The following is a 17755-nucleotide window of genomic DNA, read 5'->3' as shown; positions in this document are numbered from 1 at the left end:
TCTCATTGTTTTATAAAATTATTGTTGTAGTAAAAATCACTTAACATAAATTTGCCATTTTAAAGTGCACAATTCTGTGGCCTTTAGTACATTTACAATATTGTACAACCATCACTACTATCTAAGTCTAGGACCTTTTCATCATCCCAAAAGAAAGCTCACTACCCAAGCAATCATTTCCCATACCTACCTTCACCCAGCCCATGGCAACCATTAGTTTTGTTTCTCTCTATTTACCTATTAAGAATATTTCATATATATAAAGTCATATAATATGTGATTTTTTTATTGGTTTTATTCACTTACAATAATGTTTTCAAGGTTCATTGATGTTGCAGTATGTATCAGCACTCTATTCCTTTTTATGACAGAATATATTCCATTGTATGGATGGTAACACATTTTGATATCCATTCATTAGCTGATAGGCATTTCTTTAGCAAATTTTCAGTCTACAATACAGTATTATTAACTATAGTTGCCATACTATATCTTATATCTCTAGACTTATTAATCCTATATAACTGCAACTTTGTACCATTTGGCCAACATCTCCCTGTTTCTCCTACCCACCAACCCCGGTAGCTACCATTTTACTCTGTTTCTATGTATTTGACTTGTTTAGATTCTACATATAAATGAAATTATTCAGTATTCTTCTTGCTGTTTTTGGCTTATTTCACTTAGCATGGTGTCCTTATTTTTAAGTCTTTAAACAAGTACAATTGGGCGGATCCCCTGAGGTCAGGAGTTCAAGAGCAGCCTGGCAAACTTGGGGAAATCTTGTCTCTACTAAAAATATTTATTAAAAAAATAGCCAGGCATGGTGGTGGGTGCCTGTAATCCCAGCTACTCGGGAGGCTAAGGCAGGAGAATCGCTTGAACCCGGGAGGCGGAGGTTGCAGTGAGCTGAGATCACACCACTTGCACTCCAGCCTGAGCGACAGAAGGAGACTCTGTCTCAAGAAAAAAAAAAAGTTTTATATTGCTCCTCTGGTATTAGCAACCTGCACCAGGTATGTGGGCTGCTGTTTTTATGATACCACTGAGCTGGTGGGAGTGGGGAATGGGAAGTGAGGAGTTAAATCATCAGAGTTATCTTACCAAACTTCAGCAGCTTCTTTCATTAAGCACTCCCCTAGTTGTTGTGAATTTGGAATTATATTCTAGAGTTCTGAAAAGCTTGATTCTGACCACCTTTGCTTAATTTTTCTTTTAGTGGAAGAACAGGGTTTTGGAGCGCGCTACTCCAATAATTTGGTGACCTTTTCTGATGATGCATTTGAGGACTAAGCTCTGATTTTTTTCTTACCCAAATTCCTACCTAAGGGGTCGAGGGAGTCATGCCCTACAAACCATAAATTCTCATCAGATGAGTTTTATTTGACCCTATGTATTGTGACTTACTTTTCAATCTGACTCTGACATAACATTATGAGACAAGGAAAAAAATAATCCCAAAATATATTTCCCTGTCATACCTTGAAATTCCCCTGCAAAGTCTATTGTGAGAAAAACCCACATTCTATAGAGAAGCCCCTTCCCCCTTTGTTTTCCTTCCTTTCTTTCTAGATCCAGGAGATAATTAACTAAGAGCAAGGCACCGTTTTAAGTCCAATAGGAAACAATTTACATCTGCTGTCTCTGAAGTCTGCTATCTGAGAGATTCCTCTGCACGATAAAACTTGGTCTCCACAATCCTTTATCTTTAACCTGAACATTCCTTTCTATGGATCCCAGGTCTTTAGACAAAGTCAACCAATTGTCAACCAGAAAATGTTTAAATTTACCTATAGCCTAGAAGCCCCCTGTTTTGAGTTGTCCCGCCTTTCTGAATCAAACCAATGTATTTCTTAAATGTATTTGGTTGATGTCTCATGCCTTCCTAAAATTTATAAAACCAAGCTGTACCCCAACCACCTTGGGCACGTGTTCTCAGGAGCTCCTGAGGGCTGTGTCATGGGCCATGGTCACTCATATTTGGCTGAGAATAAATCTCTTAAAATATTTTACAGAGTTTGACTATTTTCGTCAACAATAATCTGACTCCCAAAACCTGTGGGGCCTCAGAGAAGACTCAGGACCCCGAAGGAGTTGCCCGAAACCGGAGCTAAGGTACAAGCAGGGGCCCATTGAAGCCCCACCAAGTTGGAGCTTCTCCTCCGGTGGAACTGGTGAGTCCTCCTGAGTCCCAGACCTCACTTTGGTTGATTGTCCTTGATTTATTCTGAGTTGGTTTTCTCCTAGGAAGTTGTTGAAGGATCCTAATTCTAGTTCAGAGATGCATTCTAAAGGGAATTATCTATTGCTTTTTTTTCCTAAAATTTATCCTTATTCGGTTTGTCTGTGTGCGTTTGCGTGAGAAACTGAACGGTTGTTTTCCTAGATAAATGAGAGACTGGGTTTTTCAGCTCTGAAGAGAAAGGGCATTTGCTCCTCCCAGCCGAAAGGCGCCCTTGGGTGACCGGGAGCCTCGTGGGAGTGTCTGAGGGGTTGACTCCCCGCGATGTGCAGCAATCCTGCAGGGAAATCCCCAATAAAAATTAATTTAAAGAAGGGCTCATCCAGGAAGTGCATATAAGGGCTCATTACCCAGCGTTTTGAGCCCTTTCAGAGGTCATAGATCTCTGGAGGGAGAAACTGAGACACGTAAGAGGACAGAAACGACTCAGTGGTGACACACTGTGGAGTCCTGCCCACAAATAGCACACATGGATCCACCACACAAGAACCCTAGGGCACAGCTCAGTTCCTCCTTAAAAAAAAAAAAAAGTGGGAATAAGGAGAAAACAAGGAGAATGACCCCCTTCTGGGCACTCGGTACATTTTGTCACACCTATACTTGCCAGAGTTATATAAAATGGAAGTAATATGGTCTTTGCGCACATTCACATTAAGGAAAAAGAGTCCTAAGGTCGACCTGCAAGCTATAGAGCTCTTGGGTTCTATCTTATTTTCTGCCTGCTTTAAATCTGCTGTTACTTTTCAACTGAGATAAAAACAACTGCCATTTAACAGTGGTTTTTTGTCATTGTTGTTATTGTTGTTGTTGTTGTTTTGCAAACTGGCAAAGTTGTATTTGTCTCATGGGTAAAGTACTGAAGTAATAGCTATGGGAACTTTGCGTGTGTGTGTATATTTAAAGGCCTTTATCATACACTTCTATAATTTATGATCAATTGGCAATCGAATCCATTTTAATTTCCCTCTAACACAATTTCTCTTCTTACGTTATGATGTAAACTTTGCTATCTGATTTTCACCTGAGTTGCTTTTAATACTCAAGTGTAAGGCTATTTAGCTGACAACTGCCTGGGGTAAGATTTTTAAAAAATGAAAAAAAAAAAGGTCTTTATAAGTCTATACAATGTGCTTCCATTGGCATGCCTAATGTGTCTATATATTTATGTATATGTACACAATATCTTCAGTACTAAAAATATATAAAGAGCTCTTATTAACTGGCTTTAAAAAGCACTTAAATCAGATACTTAGAAAAAAAGGAAGACTAGTCAAATGGTTTTTCAAGTTCATGTGACTTAAGTAAAATCTTTACTAAATAAGGTGGCATTAAAATTATTGGTAAAATAATATCAGCAATGTCTTTAGAATTGTTGGCATTTTGTTTGCATCTATTAATCAAGTAGTTTCATGTTTATTCCGGCAGAATATTGTAAGATTTGCCATAAGGGTTATAAACTATAAAACTCAGCCTAAGACAGAATGATCTTTGCTTGTATGTGCTTATGAAATATTGTTTGGCTTAAATGAAAACAGCTAAATACTGAGCTACTGGTATAAATACTCTTAAAACTAACCATAAATTTTATTACTTAAGTAAATACCTGAAACTCACAGCTATAAAAATGGTTAATAGAAAAATAACTTTAAATATTGGCTGTCACAGTTTTTGTAAATAATCTAGGTAAACTACTAAACTAATCAGGTAAACGTAATGGGATAAATGCTTTTAAACAAACTAGATGTTGATGCCATGCTCTTGGACTTCTCAGACTCCAGAACCATGAACTAAATAAACTTCTTTTCTTTATAAATTGCCCAGTCTATGTTATTCTGCCATAGCAATGGAAAATGCACTTAAGATAGAAAATTGGCAACAAGAAGTGAGGCCATTGCTATAACAGAGATCTGAAAATATGAAAGCAGCTTTGGAATTGGGTGGTGGGTAGATGCTGTAAGAATCTAGAGGAACAGACTTGGAAAAAAAAATACCTGTATTGCCATAAATGGTGCATTAAAGGTGACTCTGGTGAGGGTTCAGAAAAAAGAGAAGATCTGAGAAATTCTAAAACATTTTAGAGATTGCTTAAGTGGCCTTGACCAAAATATTGATAAAAATATGGACAGTAAAAGCCACTCTAATGAGGTATCACATGGAACTAAAGAAACTGGAGAAAAAGTCATTCTTGTTATAAAGTAGCAAAAAACTTGGCTGCACTATGTTTATGGTTGAGAGCTTTACGGAAGGCAGAATTTAAGAGTGATGAACTGGAATAGCTCGTGGAACATATACGAAAGCAGCAAAGCATTCAGGATGTTTCAAGGCTACTTTTAACAGCTTATAGTAAAACAAAAGAGGAAAGAGATGATTTGAAGAGAGAATTTGTAATTAAAATGAAAGTAGAGTGAAATGATTTTGGACATGTGGTAGAGAATGAAAGAGCATTTTCAGCACAGGAAACCAAGGGTGTGACTAAGTGATCAATTGATAAGGAGATTAGTATGGATGAAACAAAGCCGGAGAGTATCAGGACATAGGATAAAAACTCTTAGAGATCTTCGAGTCTTCCCCTCCCATTACAGGCTCAGAGCCCTGGGAGGGTAGAACGGTTTTGAGGGATGGGCCACTGGCCAGGGCTGCCTTAGGTCTCCGTTCCTTGCATTCTGGTGCAGCACTCCTCATCATAACAGCTGTGGCCCAAGATGCTCCAGGTGCAACTTGACCTGCCACCCTAAAAGGTACGAGACATAAACCTTGGCAGCACCCATGAGGTGCTAATTCTGGAGATGTGCAGAATGTAAGAGCTGTGGGAACATGGCTTCCTTCACCCAGATTTCAAAGGATGGCACGAACAGCCCGGAGGCCCAGGCAGAGTTGTCACAGGATAGAGCCACAGCAGAGAGTCCCTGCAAGGGCAATGCTGAGCAGAAATGTTGGGATTCATGCGGGATGGTGGCGGAAATATTAAAGGGAAAGATTAGGCAAAGTTATAGGGAGTAGCCACAAACTGTTTGGAAGGCCGAAAGGTTACATAGCCTGTAATAATTGAACAGGCTGAAGGCAGCCAGTTCTTACCTTAGAGCATTAGGTCATAGGGTAAATACTAGGGACAATAGAGGCTTCCTCATTTAAGTCTGTTTACCCAACCTCCAATAACTAACCTTTGAGCCAGATGGCCCTCATGGGGTAAGGTCGACCAAGCATATTGCCCCATAATGGTATTTGCTTTAAACCGCAGTACCTTAGCTTTAATCATTCATAGAACTACTCTCTTAACCATGTTAATTATCCACAAGTGTGTTTACTCAAAGCTTCTGTTGTTAATTCTATACTAAATAAATGGCTGGAGGGCGAGCCGCTCAGGGCCGGCCGCAGTGGCAAACCTCTCTTGGTGTGCAGGCGGTCGGACGCTCAGCAGGACTGGCAAAACAGAATATCTGTGTGTCAGTGTGCGTTTTATTCAGCCGTCGTTTAGGTCAGGGTCTGTGGGCAGATCCCCGCAGCTAATGCCCTCTTGTGAGGAGTCACACCTCGGTCAGTGCTAGAGCTGTCACAGGAAGTCCACACTAGAGCAATGCCTAGTGGAGCTGCAGGGGAAGGACTACCCGTAAGAATTCAGAACTGTAGAGCTCCAAGCATTCAGTCCCCTTGGGAGAACTGCAAGCATAAGGCTCCAACCTGTATAAACTGCTGCATGGGCTGAGCCCAGCAAAGCCACAGGGATGGAACTGCCCAAGGCTTTGAAGATTCCAACCCCTCCCCTCACAACACATTCCAGAGATGGCACATGGAGTGAAAGATCGTTCTAAGCTTTAAGGTTTAATGTTGTTTCCCCGTTGGGGTTTTGACTTGCTAAGACCAGTTACTTATTTTTTCGTGCTTATTTTCCCCATTTTTAATAAGAGTGACTGTCCTGTGCTTAGCATTGTATTTTGCAAGTATATAGCTTGTTTTGATCTCACAGGCTTGCAGCTGGCAAGGAAATTGCACATTTTGAGTCTCATCTATATCTGATTCAGATGAGACTCTGGACTTTGAACTTTTGAGTTGATGCTGAAACAAGTTACGACTTTGGGGCTACTGGAATGGAATTAATACATATTGCATGTGAAAAGAAAATAAATTTTGGGGCCAGGGGCAGAAAGCTATGGTTCAATGGTGTTCCCTAAATGTCGTGTGTTGGAAACTTAATCCCCAAATTCATATGTTAATGGCGTTTGGAGATGGGGTCTTTGAAAGGTAATTAGAATTAAATAAGGTCATCAGGCTAGGGCCCCCATGATGGTACTGGAGGCTGTATGAGAAGAGGAAGAGTGATCTGAACTGACAAACTCTTCCCTCTTGCCAGGAGATGTCCTCCACCATATTATGACACAGTCAGAAGGCCATTAGCAGATGCTGGTACCATGCTCTCAGACTTCTCAACCTCTAGAACTATGAGGTAAATAAACTTTATAAATTACACAATCTGTGTTTTTTTTTTTTTTTTTTTTTGAGGTGGAGTCTCATTCTGTTGCCCAGGTTGTAGTGCAGTGGCACTATCTCAGCTCACTGCAACCTTCGTCCCCAAGGCTCAAGCAATTATCCTGTCCCAGCCCACCGAGTAGCTGGGATTACAGGTGCCCACCACCACACCTGGCTAATTTTTGTATTTTCAATAGATCCAAGTTTTCACCATGTTGACCAGGCTGGTCTCGAACTCCCAACCTCAAGTGATCTGCCCGCATTGGCCTCCCAAAGTGCTGGGATTACAGGCGTGAGCCTCCATGCTCAGTTACAGTCTATGGTATTCTGTGATAGCAACAGAAAACTGATTAAGAGTTGATATTGTTAAAATATCTATACTACCTAAAGTAGTCTACAGATTCAACGCAATTTCTATCAAAATTCAAATGGTATTATTTACAGAAATAGAAAAAACAATCCTAAAATCATATGGAACCACAAAATACCCAGAATAGCCAAAACAGTCTTGTTAAAAAAAAAAGTTAGAGTCATCATACTTCACTATTTCGAAATATATTACAAAAATACAGTAACCCAGTAGTATGATACTGGCATAAAGACAGACCTATAAAACCAATGGAACAGAACAGAGAGCCCAAAAGTAAACCCATACATATATAGTCAACAGACCTTCAACAAGGATGCCAAGAACACACAACTGGGAAAGAGTCCTCTCAGTAAATGGTGTTGGGAAGATTGAACACTCACATGCAAAAGTATGAAAGTCTACCCATGTCATACACCACACACAAAAATTCACTAAAAATGAGTTAAAGACTTCAGTGTAAGACCTGAACTTTAAAACTCTTAGCAGAAAACACAGCAGGGAAAGCTCCATAATGTTGGTTCTTGGCAATGATTTATTGGCTATAGCCTCAAAAGCACAGGCAACAAAAGCAAAAAATAGACAAAGGGGACTGTATCAAACCCAAAAGCTTCCACACAGAAAAGGAAACAACAGGTAAAAGGCAACCTACAGAATGAGAAAAAAAATTGCAAGCTGTGTGTCTGATAAGGGGCGAATATACAAATATATAAAGGTTTCCTACAGCTCAATAGCAGAAAAACCAATAACCAAATTTAAAAAATGAGCAAAAACTGTGAATCGACATTTCTCCCAACAAGACATACGAATGGACACGAGGCATATAAAAAGATGCTCAGCACCACTAATAATCAGGGAAATGTGAATGAAAACCACAATGAGATATCACCTCATACCTCTTAGAATGGCTACGATAAAAAGGAAAGATATCGAGTGTTGGTGAAGATATGATGAAATTGGAACCTGGTACAGTGTTAGTGGGACTGTAGAATGGTGGATCTGCCACAAAAAACAATATAGAGGTTCCTCAGAAAATTTAAAATAGAATTACCAGATGATCCAGCAATCCCTCTTCTGGGTATTTACTGGTATTAAATAGAAATATGGATCTCGAAGGCATATCTGCGCTCCCATGCTCATAACACCATTATTCACAATAGCCATGATATGTAAACAACCTAAATGTCCAACTAGAGATAAATAGATGAAAAATGTGGTATATAAATACAATTGAATATTATTCATTATTTTAAAAATCACAAAATCCTGCCACATGAGATAATATAGATGAACTTTGTGGACGTTATGCTAAGTGGAATAAGCCAGTTATAGAAGAACAAATAATGCATTATTTTACTTATATAAAGTATCTGAAATAGTGAAATTCACAGAAGCAGAGAGTAGAGTGGCAGTTGCCAGGGACTGGCGGGGGGGAAATGGGCACTTGCTATTCAATCGGTACAAAGTTTCACTTATGCAAGATGATTAAGTTCTAGAGATCTGCTGTACAACATTGTGCCTAGAGTAAATAACACTCCATTGTACACTTAAAAATTTGTAGAGAGGGTAGATCTCATGTTAAATGCTCTTACCAAAATAAAAATGAACTAAATTAATTATCTAATTAATTAAATGACTTGATTTAAGTACAGATTTTTCAGTAAAGTGTCCCAAATTACACTGAGCATAGACAAGAACCAGCAACTAGGCAAAGTGAACTACAAGTATAGATGTGGAATTCTAATTCTCTAGCTACAGTAGTTTCTGCTTTTACACCTTAAACTGAGATTATATGCCAAATAATTGTTTAATTTGAAATTGCAAGATTAGTCCATGTAGTTACATTTTGTATCTTTCCCACACAGTTCAACCAGTAGAGTTGGCTTAGGAGAATCAGTAAAATATGTATGTTTGTATACAAGTGTGTTCAATTTTAACATGGTCCACCATAGAAAACAGGCCATAAGTAAATGAGGAAGGTCTGCATTTGTCTCCTGTTCCTCTCGTGATCACTTTGTGGTGATGCCTAAGATGATCATTTGTTCCAGATGATACAAATGCTCAGGTTGGAAGCTTGGGATTCAGTCTAGGAGCAGGAGTGAAGGAGTCCTTACCAAAGCCTAACATGGGACTTGAAACCTGAGGTAGGAAATAGCTATTGAGCCAATTCACAGAGTCCCTTAGGGAAAGGTAATAATAAATTTAGTTACCTAAAACCTAGAGCTTTCCTTACATTTCCTGGCCAGTGTATTGCTACATAAGGGTGAATCTCAACTAAAAAGATGTGAGCATTTTGCCCAGTCAGAAAAGGCTGTCATCTCTTAACCTTAAGAACAAAAATAAGTAAAAAATGTTCATCTAATTATATGTTTCTAGTATAACACAATACAGACGATGTTGGCAGATAATTCCAGTCTTTTACCTCACTAATTTTGCAAACACAGTAAAACAAAGTAAATAGTTTGAGTCATCATCTTTAGACTCTTAAAATGTGTTACATAAATTGAAAGAAGCATAAAGAATTTAGATATTTTTAAACAAACTTACATATAATAGGCAACCAGTTCAAACAATTCCTCTAAGTTCCCTGGAAAGAGACCAATGTGTAATCATCAGTTTTTAAATAATCCGTGCTGTGGTGCCAAATGAATATAAATGTAATGTTAAAAAAATTGATCAACAAATTATAATCTCATTTATTATTTATAAAACATTTTTTGCCACATCCTCTCTGATTTTTTAATAACCACATTGTGAGGTATAAAAGAAGGGACCATAACCCTAATTTTACAGATATGAGAAAACTCATTTGCCCTGGATCTCTTATCTCATTAGTGGTAAAAAGATCCAGTGTTCTTTACAGTATGCTGTGAAATATTTCCTGCTATTGATAAGACTTTGTTGCAATGACCTCTAAGAATTTTGGTGTCATTAAATAAAGATTATATAAAGTTGTTCTATTTTTGATAATATTTTTTCTTCATATGGCATGCTGGACTTGAAACTTAGAGACCTGAAATTATGTTCTGATAACCGGTTAACTCACTATAGCTTCATAGTGACACCACCTAAAGAGCTTTGCACACAATGTTGCTATATGTCCATTTGTGCGTGTGTATGTGTGTGTGTGTGTGTGTGTGTATGTGTGTGGTGAAAGATGGGGAGGAAAGTTATAACTATCAGAAATATAATGCAACATAAGACATAATTAAATCAATTTTGTGAATTGTGAAATGTCTATTATGTTTTGATTTATTTCAGCGTGGTCCAAGAGTTATAAACTTCTCATCACAACAGAAATTGAAAGCAAAGGTCAATTACAAATGTTATCTCATAGAGAGATCTACCATTACCATGTCAGAATGCCAGGAACAAGTAAAGTTCCCTTCTTGTTCTTGCTTACTTATCTTTAAGACCTTGTATTTGCCTCTAAAGCTGTATGTTTCCTTGAGGAGAGCATCTTGTCCCCATTTATGTGAACTCATCAAAGCACCAACCCTAGATCAATCTGCCTTCTTCATGTCCATATCCAGGACAGCTAGAGAAAAATCACACAGCCCTACAGACTGGGTGAGAAGACAAACTCGTGGTCCACAAATCAGCTAAGCCTAATCACCTGTGAATTCTTTGCCTTATCTTTGATCAGTTCCTGAAGCCAGTGCCCTCAATGACTTTTCAATGCTCTTCTGAAATTACTCAGGCCCTGATGCCCTCCCTCTTAGCCTTGGTTCTCTCAATATACTGCCCTTCCATTAACTTACTGATGTTCACACTTAGCTGTACCTCATCATAGGTTCAGAGGACTAGATGTTCTTTTCCCTTTTCAAATCTATATTCTTTCATTTTTTTTTGTCCTTAATCTCATCTCCTCAGACTTGCTCCACGACCTTGTTCCAACAAGCATTCTCTTTTTTCTTTAACTTGAATATCTCAAGTTTCAATGATTCCTTTATCTCAGCCTATAAACAAGTCTAAAAATACATATGCATTGCCCTTCGTGTAATCTACTGTACAATTTGTCTCTTCTTCGTATTTATTATAATACATTTATTAAAATTCTTATCTGTACTTGCTGCGTCCAACCCACCTCTCAGTCACTTCTCAAGTTGCTGTAATCTGACTTTTACCCCAACTGCTCTCCTGCATCTTCACTAATGTGGGAGTCCCAACTCGCTAGCCACAGTGATTAGTACAGGGATGGGCATGTGACTTACACCTGACCAATCAGAGTCTTCCCTCAGGTTTATTTTGTATTTTGAGATAACAAGGAAAAAATTCCTTTTTTTTTCTGGTTTTGGAGCTAATAGAATATGAATATAGAACTGCCTAAGATCATGACTCTAGCCTCAAAGCATCACTCAGCTTAAAAGAAAAAAAAAAAAAAAGAGAGTCTGAGGGAAGAAAAGACGGTGTTAAAATTTCTAGCTTTAGTCATACTCAAAGTCAGCTCTGACCCTGAGTGTCCTGATATGATTATTTTATCCATTAAATTCTACTCTTTGGCTTAAGTCAAATTCTTATTTGTTGACTTTTCCTTCTCAAGTTCCTCATCTGTCATCTACTCCAGCATCATCTTCTCACTCTATTATATTCATTTCATCCTGCATATGCGTCTCTTGATGATTTCAATCAGACTCATGCTTTCAAACTTTAAACTACGAACTGATAACTCCCAAGTCTATATCACCAGACCAGTTCTCTCCCCTGAATTTCATACTCAAATGCCAACATTATACTAAATAATTTCACTTTTTTAAATTAATTAATTTATTTTTTAGACCGAGTCTTTCTCTGATGCCCAATAACTTCACTTTGATTACCCAAGGGCAACTCACTCCAGAGTGAATATAAACCTGTTTCCCTGAGGTCAGTCCCAGGACATGTTTACCCTGGTGGTTCTGGAGTAATTATTAATAGCACTCTTTCACGTTCTCTGAAGTGTCCTGATTTTGAGGATAAAATTCATTGTCACTCTCTCTCAGATTCAATGTTTCCTACACTGAACCCACTATCCTTCTTTCCATATCTCAGTCAAATTGGAAGCTTAGAGTTATCCTTGACTCTTTCCCCTGAATCTGTCCTCCATGTTATAACAATATCCAGGCCTTGAACACTTCTTGACTCTATCATTTTCTCTCTTTTCCAGCTGCCACTGCTCTGGACTTTTACCATCTTTGAAATAGCCTCTTAACCTCCAGTCTTCTTCCTCTCAAATCTATCATCCACAATAACAATAAGGAGGGCGTTGAATTATTGGTCCAAATTCTTCATCCCTCCTAGTGTTCATCCTCCTAGTGTCCTCTTCGGAAATCAATCCCTGGCCCTCTCCTTACCCCAGTTACCATTGCTAATAACATTGAAGTTCCTTCCACTAGAGATGGAGTATATTTCCCTACCTTTTGACTTTGGGCTTATCCAGGTGATTTGCTTTGGTCAGTATAACCACAGATGTAACTCACAGATGTAACTCAAGTAGGAGTTTGGCAACTTCAGTTCTTGTGCTTTTGACCTTGTCATGGAAAGAGCATTTCTTGGCTAGCCCACAGGTCTAATAAAGACAAGAGTCAGGTCAGCAAAAATTGGACCCTGTCTACTACCTGCAGCCAAGTGCAGACAAACCAGGGCTAGACAAACCCAAGTGCAGAATATTTAACTCCCAATCAAGTAGCAGAAGGGTGAAGAAGAATAAATTATTGTTATTTTAAGCCAGTAAATTTTGCTGTGCTTTTTAATGCAACAATAGCTTATTGACACAATTCCCCTCTCTATTTTAGTTAGTAATACTGAATTCACCCAAAAGAGAAGCCTAAAGATATCCTTGATTTTCCCTCCTCACCCTAACCTTTACATTCCAACAATTCCTAGGTCTTACAAATCTATATTCCAAACATTTCTTGAATCCAGATTCCCCTCTGTATTTCTTTTGCCACTGCTCTGCTTCAAACCCTCATACCTTTGATCCTGGATAGCTGCAATAGATTTATCTGGTCTCCTTGTGTCTAGCCCATCCTCCTCAAGAATGTGATCCATGTATCCACCAAAGGACCTTTCTCTAAGGAAATTTGACCATTTCTCCCCATTGTATTACTTCTCCTCTTTCCTAAAAATTCTTTAATGGGTTTCCATCATCCACAGAATAAAGTCTAACTTCCAAACAAGACTCTCACGGTCTGGCCCTAGCTAACTCTTTAGACTCATCCCTCACCCCTCCTGCTTTGCAATTTTTACTACAGCAGCACTGCTTGTAGTTTCTCAAAACCTCTCCAGAAAGCGATCCCTGGGCATCACCTTACCCCAGTTTATGGTTTTCTCCTTGCTCCCCACAATTTGCTGTACATATTTATATGTACTTACCACAGCATAATGACCTATCAATCTATCTCTCCTACAGTCTTTTTGAGGGGAGACTGTCTTACCCGTGCTTTAATTTGAATCCCCCACCCTAGGGCAGAACCTGACATGTATGACATGCTAAATAAATATTTAGTGAGTAAATGAATGAATGAATGATTTTTTAAAAAACTCATAAAACATATTTATACTGTTTGTGAAAATGCTTTTGATATTTTCTGTTCCTAATTCCAAATAATATATTTTTTCTTGCTATTAATACATGTGATTCAAAAAATCACCATTGAAATCAATTCACTTATTTACCGAGGATCTTTTAACAGATCTGACGTTAGTAATATGAAAGCAAGATAATGGAGTTTAGCATTTATTTCCACATAGAAACAGATATTTAGTAAGAATTTAATAGAACAGGGCCTCTTAGTCAGGTTGCACTTTTCTTTGGTATATGATAGTGAACTAAACTTTGAAAAAAAATTATTTTACTTAATGGATCCATAACTGTTTCTTTATTCCTTTAAAGTCTTTCTGCCCTTCAGATCAGATCAATTTACACATATTCCAATTTCTTCAATGATTATTGCTGTATTCAGGCTCTTCAGTCAATTTCAGTAATTGCTATAAAAGTAAAATTGTATTGCATGTTGGACGGATAACATCCATCATGTGCTGCACTGATTAACAATTGAAAAACCTCAGTACACCTTAAAATGAACACATATCAAGGTATGTTTCCAAACATCTTTACACTTTCATAGCCTGAAAAGCTCTCAGAAAAAGTACTTATTTAATTTGGTCGAAAATCAATATTTGGTGTATTTTCAATTACTATCTTTTATAATAAAACTGTTAATGAATAATGTTTTCTATGACAACCAACTGAATATACATCACACATTAAAGGTAATTTCAACCAATATGAAAACCACCAAAAAAGCAATACGCTTCTGAGTTTCTTAAATAGGAAAGCATTGCACACTTCTTGGTTATAAACAGAATTCCAAGTACAGGTTCTGAAGACTGAAAGCATATATCAAACCTTAGGAAAAGTAAAAGTAAATAAAGATATCTTCTGCTTTACAGTTATTATTTCTGAAAGGTAGTAATTCACATATAACTTATCAAATGGTATTTGAAAGTCTTCCTACCTAAAACAGCGCTTCTGAAAATACTTTCAGCAAATAATTATTTCATAAAATATATATGCACAATAGAGCAATATATTTTAGATATTAGAGCAATATATTTTAGATATACATTTATCAGGTTTCCTCTAAGTGAGAAATACTGTAGGGTAGAGGAACAGTTGCCAACAGAAAGGGTTCCAGAAGCATATATACCGTATCTAAGAGCAAGACGATGTTTAAATACATAATTTATATTTCCTTAAGTAGGAAAAAAGGTGAAAGGCAATGACTCAATCTATTGAGAGAAAATCTTTTAAACTTTCCAAAGTTCCAATTTGATCATGATGGCATTCCCCAAAGATTTAAATTGGTATTGATGAAAGACTTATTAAAATACAGAAAAGGGTTGGGAGCGTGAATAGCCCAAAACAACAAAGGAAACAAATCACTCACATTTAAAAACTTTTTGCAACGGATATTCTTTTCTAATGATGTGTGCTTTAGACCAGTCAAGAAATTGATTTCCATGTCCTAAGCATTCAAACCACTGTCTGTATGACAGGAGAGATCTAGAGTGGAATTAATAATTTGTCATGGTTCACATGCAATTACAATATTAAACAGCATATAATTACAAATTGAACACTACATTTCTTTTTTTAATGTTGTGCCCAGGATCAACTGAGCACCCAGGTGCAACTAAAAGAGCAAAACGTGTACTCTACATTTCCTTTTATTTCCCCTAACAAGTGTATATTTTCCCTTTTTGTCTTCCTTGGTGCCGAATAATCTTCCCTCATTATGGTGAACATTATTTATTTTTCCTTTTTTCATGTTCTACCCTCTAACCACAATCAAAATATACCTGTTCTCCTCAGATCTTGTGAGGTGTAAGAAATTAAGCTGATTAAGGTAGAAGCACTAATGGCGTGATAGCTTACTCTTTCCAGATTTAATCAATGAGGAATGCTTTGAGCAGCAAGCAATAGCAATATCAATAACAACAATAATAAACAAACTACAATGATATAAACCATTGGAGGTACCTCAATGTCAGGTTGGTTTGGTGGCACACCCATGTCATGAAGGACATAGGCTTTTTCTACTGTTATGTTTGACCATACTTAGCATATGGGATTTTGTTCTTTGAATGGTTGCTTCATGGTTTCAAGATGCTTTTCCTAGCTCCAAGCATCACAATAACAAAGTAACATTTAAAGGCAGGAATTCATAGAAATTAGACTGAGACAAGTCATTTACGTACCTTGTTCCTTTTATTAGGAAGTACAAACTTTCCATGAAGCCCCATAATAACTTCCCTTATATCTCATTGGCAAGGGAGAATAGGAAAGTGAGTCTCAGGCTTTTTCAGCCTCCATGGTAGAGGTGGATGAGAGAAGAAAGGGGTTGGAAATGATTTTTAGATTCCAATGTGAATGCCTGCCATATCAGGTAACATGCTTGAAATTGAATAGGAACCTTTAGAGTTTACATATAGAAAAGAAATAGCAACAAATTGAGGCTCAGTTTGTTTTAAAATCTCTCCCTGCTAGATATCTGTATTCCTATGTTCATTGCAGCATTATTCACAATAGCCAACCTAAGTGTCTGTCAATGGATGAATGAATTTAAAAAATGGGATACATATACAAAATGGAATACTATTCAGCCATAAAAAAGAAGGAAATCCTGTCATTTGTGACAATATGGAGGTACCTGGAGAACATTATGTTAAGTGACATAAGCCAGGCCTACAAAGGCAAACATCCATGATCTCACTTACATGTGGAATCTAAAAAAGTTGAATGTAGAAAGTAGCGTGGTAGTTACCAGAGGCTGAGGCGGGAGGTGGTGGCAGATGGGGAAAGTGGAAATGTATACATATATCAAATCATCAAGTTGTATACTTTAAATATATATAAAAATATATGTAAATATATAAATTCTAACCATCATCTATATTTCAATAAAGTTGCAAAAAATAATTCAAGCAAAACCTATGTAAATGATTTTATAATATAATATATAATTTTATAATATATTATATAATAATATTCCTAAAATAATATATACTTTTTTATTTTTAAAAATAAAACATAAAACTAATGCTTAGAAAATCGATTCCAGTGATGCTTTTGGACTTTAAATTGTAGAAAAACTAATATTCCTAGTAAATAAAAGCAGCTCATGTTATACCTTTCATTGTCATTAACCTTTACTACTCTGTTATATGAGGTTCCCTGTCATTATTGTCCATTAGACTGCTTGGTAATAAGATAAACTTGGGAGAAATTGCGCAGGATCTAAATGAAATAAGTGTAAGAAGATAAGAAAAAAAGATCCTGACAATTCCGAAGCCTCCTGGAATAGAATTTGCCCACTTAAGAAATATTCTCATACCGAAAAAAAATGAAGCTATGGAGAAGATTTGGAACTCTGTGTATTTGGGCTTAAATTGACTGAGTCATTTGGTACTTTGGTTTAGTTTGGAAATGTATAAAAACATCAGGAAAAGAAATATGAAATGGAGTTGGGGGGCACAGGAGAAAATGTTTTCAGATTAAGATGTTAACAAATAATCAAATAGTTCATCTTATTTAATCTCACAAAAATCCTTCAAGGTGGCTATTACTAGCCTCACTTAACGTGAGGAAACTGAATACAGAAAAAAATAACCAGCTTAGCCAAACTTACAAAGTGGGAAAATTAGGATCTACATCAAAGTCTGTCTGCCAAATCTATGCAGTTTCTATTTCCTCTATCCGACAGAGAAAGAGTGATCAGAACACATGCCCAAAAAGATATAAATCTTAGCTAAAATGATATCAGTTTTCTGATGGTGTATTAGTCCATTTTCACACTGCTATAAAGAAGTACCTGAGACTGGGTAATTTATAAAGGAAAGAGGTTTACATGACTCACAGTTCTGCATGGCTGGGGTGGCATCAGGAAACTTACAATCATGGCAGAGGGCGAAGGGGAAGCAAGGCATGTCTTACATGGTGGCAGGAGAGAGAGAGAGCAAATCAAGCCACATCCTTTTAAACCATCAGTTCTTGTGAGAACTTACTCACCATCATGAGAACTTCCCCCATGATCCAATCACCTCCCACCAGGTCCCTCCCCTGACACGGGAGGATTACAATTTGAGGTGAGATTCTGGTACGGACACAGAGCCAAACCGTATCAGATGGAAATAGGAAA

The 17755-nt window shown here is 37.3% G+C and overlaps 1 protein-coding gene across 1 annotated transcript in view; it reads right to left on the bottom strand.

Annotated features, from left to right (window-relative positions):
- Positions 1 to 17755, bottom strand: part of SYTL5 (synaptotagmin-like 5) — a 228280-nt gene that overhangs the window by 168381 nt on the left and 42144 nt on the right. The gene's annotated exons all lie outside the window — the stretch shown is intronic.

Source organism: Colobus angolensis, unplaced genomic scaffold, assembly GCF_000951035.1.
Source record: "Colobus angolensis palliatus isolate OR3802 unplaced genomic scaffold, Cang.pa_1.0 Scaffold103, whole genome shotgun sequence".
In the NCBI taxonomy this organism is placed as follows: Eukaryota; Metazoa; Chordata; class Mammalia; order Primates; family Cercopithecidae; genus Colobus; species Colobus angolensis.
Note: the sequence above shows the minus strand (reverse complement) of the source record. Positions and strands in the feature narration are given on the sequence as shown.